Raw genomic sequence first — 5,614 nt, 5'->3', positions numbered from 1 at the left:
AATGCTCTAACGTGGGTGCGTGTCTTTCGCTTTCAGTAAAGTTATGTTTTCTGTCTCTATCTCTCATAATTTGTAACTTGAAAAAAGCAACACTACACCGGTGGCGGTGCCGTAGACTAGACAATGTAATGGCACTGAATTTAATTAAATTAAATTATAAAAGTTTTAATTGTTTTTGGTAACAAAAGTATAAAAGTTTTAATCATTTTTAATACTATAATACTAATATTATCTCAATTACGAACTATGCAGAGATTTTTTATTTGATTTATAATCAGATATATCATTTACTGAACCTGAAACATATGTATCACAAACATTATATATTTATTTGATCCTTTATTTGACAATAATGTGTAATTTATTAATTTTTATATTAAAATATTTAAAACATATTATTTTTTTAGCTATTTGAGTATATTTATAATTTTTTAATATAAATTATAAATTTAGATATAATTATCGAATCATGCGGTTGAACCAGTGACTTAGTACCTTGACCGGGTCAATGATTAGGCCGGTTTTAATAACATTGGTTTGAATATATGTTAGTATAGTAAGAATAAGAAGTTTTATACTCAATCTTAACTATATTGATATGTTTATATCTTTTTTTTTTATAAACAGATATGTTTATATCTAATTGTATCTAATTGCTCATATATTTAATAAACCAGAGCCGTTAGATATAAATATAATTAATGATCAAGATTAAGAGTGTATATTACACTCGTGAAGATGTAAAAGGCTTAATTAAATTTTAAAATAAAACTCACTCACTCATATGTTACATAATCCAATTCAAAAAAAGAAAAATATTGTAGCCACATAATTTCTCATACATATATAATAATACAACCACATAAATAAAATATTAGAAAGGAAAAAAAATAATAAAGAATCGAGTGTGTTCATAGGTTGCTAATAATAGTAACTTATTATGGAAACCAAATTTATAGGACGAATTAGAAAAGAAAAAAAACAATAAAATATTATTCTATTATAAAAATACAAATCTGCCTTGGAGGTCAATCCTTTTAAAATAGATATGATTTCTAAGGAGGCTTTTTAATAAGAAAAAGCATGTATTGTTTAAAAAATGGGTCAAACCAAAAACATGTCAAGTTGTAGGCTCTTAATAGATAGGCTGGCTTATTTACACCATTATATATGATAAATACGGTACACATATTTAAGGGAAAATTTCAACAACAAAAAACCTATAAGTTTCCTCCTAATTATTTACCTTCCTCCCCAAAAAATTTAATCATTTACCCCCTACTTAAAGTTGTTTTATCATTTACCCTCCTAACTTGATTTTTCATCCAAAATTATAGTTAATAATATTAATTTTTTATAAAATACCAAAATTATCCTTTAAAAAAAAACATGTTGTGGGTGTTTGTGTGTTGACAGCTCTAGTATACCAAAAAATAACTCGAATTCAAAATGAGCAATCACAACAAATATCTCAACCTTCTACGAAGAGGTAAAAGGTAATGACTTTTTCCTATTTTATTTCAAATTGTTATTTATGTGTTCTTAATTTAATGGTATCTTGTATTGATAGATGGCTCTACAAGAAGAGGAAAACATATTGATGCCCCCTTAGCATTTGATAAAGATTCATTGATTCGAAGCTTGTTGTCTTCCAAATTTTTTTTTGAGATTAATATGCTTTAAAAGGAGATTTTTTAAAGTTTGTTGTTGTTGTCCAGCTTTTTTGTAAACATATTTTTTTGGCATAAGGGAGATTTTGGGCTATGAAGAAACTATGAGCATGGCATCGGATATATGACAGATGCTATAAGATGAAAAATGTGTATCATGCTCCAGATGAGTACACTTATTCCACAGTTATAGATGGATATGTGAAGCCGCATGAGTTAAATAGTGCACTCAAGATGTTTAGACAGATGATGAAACATAAATGTTACAACTATTTGCAAATGATGCTATATTCCATAATCGAATAAAGGGTTTAACAAATACCCACAACCTGTTTTTCTGTAAAGGATAATTTTGGTATTTTATAAGAAAATTAACACTGTTAACTGTAATTTTGGATGAAAAATCAAGTTGGAGATAAATGATAAAGCAATTTTAAATAGGGCGTAAATGATGAAAAATTACGGAGATGGGGTAAGTGATTCTGAAGAAACTTACAGGGGTTTTTGAAGTTTCCCTATATTTAATTGTTGATTTAAATTTTTGCATGTCTTTCAATGATATGTTAAAAATTATAATATTTTTTTGAAAGATTACAAGATCCTTTTAGAGGTATTCACGTGTTTGTCTGCTTAAAAAGTTCATAGAATTCCTCGTAAAAGATAATCTAAATACGTGCATGGTTGAAAAATTGTATTTTTTGAGTCAAATAACAAATGAGGCGGGAGGCAATCGCGCAAAATACACGGCTTTGATAGATACAAAAATCAATGCTTATGAAAACATCTTAACATAGAATGTTATATATATTTGTGATGTTAAATTATTTTACAATATTAGTATGTTATCTGTTAAATATTATAGATACAAGAGGAAATGATAGTAATCCTTATTTTTTTTAAACTACACAACATTGGTGCTATTATATAGCAAACCAATTGAAGAATACAAAGAGACACACTCAATGCGGGACTTCTACACTATTAACACTAACACTCTTAACACTCCCCCTCAAGCTGTAGCATATAAATCATATGCTACAAGCTTGATACATAAATAATACTCCCATGGAAGATGCCGGAATGATCATCGGGAAAGACAATTGTGCTGGAATGACCATCAGCAACATGGACGGTGCTCCCCCTCAAGAGGAACTTCTAAACAGTGCCAGAATTATCATCAGCAAAGACAATTGTGCTGAAATGACCATCAGCAACATGGACAGTGCTCCCCTCAAGAGGAACTTCTAAACTGTGCCAGAATTATCATCGGCAAAGACAATTGTGCTGGAATGACCATCAGCAACATGGACAGTGCTCCCCCTCAAGAGGAACTTCTAAACAGTGCCGGAATTATCATCGGCAAAGACAATTGTGCTGGAATGACCATCAGCAACATGGACAGTGCTCCCCCTCAAGAGGAACTTCGGTGTCGGAATTAACATCAGCGGAGACAACATCAGCAACTTGGACAGTGCTCCCCCTCAAGATGGATGATGAATAGTATAAATACTCCATCTTCGGAAGAAAGAAGATTAAAGAAAAACAAAGCTTCGCAGAATCGGAAAAGTCGCCGGAGACGGCGGTGGGTCGTCGGAAAAGTCATCGGAGACGGTGGTGGATCGCCGAAAAAGTCGCCGGAAAGTCATCGGAAAAGTCACCAGAAAAGTCGTCGGAGATGGCTGTGAACGGTGGACGACGCAGTCAACGGTGGTCGGTCAACGACAATGGTGGTCAACCCAACAACTTCCCAATGATCATTCTTTTTTGATGTGACAGATCAGTCTAAGCTGCAGTCACAGAGCATACTAAGAAAAACCCGAAAAAGAAATAGCAACGGGAATCCTTCAAGGAGGGTGATATCTCTCTATAACCATATTGAAATTATGGAAAATAGAACTAAGTTAAACGGATTAAGATTCCTCTTGTTAGGCTCTAGATACCATGTTAAATATTATAGATACAAGAGGAAATGATAGTAATCCTTATTTTTTTTAAACTACACAACATTGGTGCTATTATATAGCAAACCAATTGAAGAATACAAAGAGACACACTCAATGTGGGACTTCTATACTATTAACACTAACACTCTTAACATTATCATTTTCAATTAAAACCATAAAGGATTTTTTTATACTAAATTATACCTGAAAACACTACACTTTTGCGAAAACTTTTTTAATTGTTATCTTCACTAACATAAATATCTCATTATTTATGTGTTTTCAGCTGTGAAGAACAAAGTCTATAATAGATGCTCTATATGTTAAAGGCAAAAATATTATCTAATAAACTCTGTGTTTTTATTCAGCTGTGAAATTAAGTATTGGACCATAACTATATTTTGGTTGTGGAATTTTTATTTGCAAAGGTGACTTAATACTATATGTTGGTTTAGTGGTTTGTATTTTGATATTTCGGAAGAAAGTAGATTTATGTAATACTTATATTCCAAGTCTTCTTTATAATATAAGAGTGGAATTAAAATTCAAAGTATGTAAGTAACGTTTCTTGGTTGATAATTGAGGGGTGTTATACACATAACTAAAATATTAGATTCGTCAAATAAATGTAAGGTCTAAGATTGAAAATGTCACTTATACATGTATAAAATAATCATGACCAATATATGCATATATAAAAAAAACTTTTAAAATGAATAATTTTTTATGAAATGAAAAAGCTACATGTATAAGCTTGTTATAATGTATGAATTATTTTTCCACAAAAAATAAGGTAGCTTCGTAATTTGCATTATTTCATAACTTGTAGGAGTGTTCGAGAACAAGAAAATAATAAAAAAGTCTCCACGGTAAATAATAATCAGTAATTTTAAGCATAAAATGGTTACTACATTCAACGAAGGCTCATTAAAGGAAGTGACATGCCAACCACTAAGCTAAATTACTTTAGTTATCATATTACTTCTATTTATATATTTATTATATATTTTTAGCTAAATATAATTTAAGCGGTTAAACTAGTGACCCATTAACCTGATACTTCAACTGAGTCAATGACCGATGTTGGGCCAAGAATTGCTCGAGGCAATGTAGGATAAAAAAACATGAGGAGAAGATGTTATATTTGAGGAGCAAATCTCCCAAAATCGTGCAAGCGTACACGTCAAGTAATATAAGGCTTAGATGAGTTCCAGATTATCATCCTCAGGAAAAAGTTGTAAATGAAGCGTTTTAAGTAAATACAAATGAAATGAATGAATTGGTTAGGAACAAAATAAAAAGTCAGGAATAAATATGTACTCAAGCACAAATCATCATATAGTTGAGGTTAGCCAAATAGGCACTTGCCACCAATTCAATTGAACAGAGTCAATGATTCTACAATTGCAATGAATCAAGTTTATCCCTTCAACCTTAGTTTTTAAGTCTTGCCTTTGAAAGTTAGGAATAATGAATTTTCAGGAACATAAGTAAATATAAATAGCAAAGATAAAGATAAATGTTTTTGGAAATTTTATATTTTGTAAATATAAAATGGAAACAACAGAAGAACAAATATAACTTTTATCTAGTGATAAAAAGCGTAGGCCTGGGTGATATTTTTCCCATTTTTGGTCTGTTCCTAAGACTTGACACCGCTCTTACGATAGATTTTACTACGAGTGCTCTTTCATTATCTTGGACAATAATTTTTCTAATACCAAGTTTTGCTACGTAGTGCCGTTTGCACATATCTCTATACTCCAAACTACCTTAAGAGTGTGTTTGGGAGTTTGGAAGGTAACGAAATGAAGGTGATCCAAGGGGGAGGGAGTGGAAGGGAATGGAAGGGAAGAAAAATGAGACTAATGTGATGTTTTTACAATTTTATATTTTCTTAAATAACTAATATAATTTTTATATTTTATAAATTTAATTAAATTTAAAATTTCTATAACAATTATTTATGTAATTTTTACATTAAAAAATTGATTCGCCTTC

The sequence above is a fragment of the Gastrolobium bilobum genome, unplaced genomic scaffold, assembly GCF_033153095.1.
Source record: "Gastrolobium bilobum isolate Gb01-03AN ecotype WA unplaced genomic scaffold, APGP_CSIRO_Gbil_v1 utg24596, whole genome shotgun sequence".
Classification (NCBI taxonomy): domain Eukaryota; kingdom Viridiplantae; phylum Streptophyta; class Magnoliopsida; order Fabales; family Fabaceae; genus Gastrolobium; species Gastrolobium bilobum.
Note: the sequence above shows the minus strand (reverse complement) of the source record.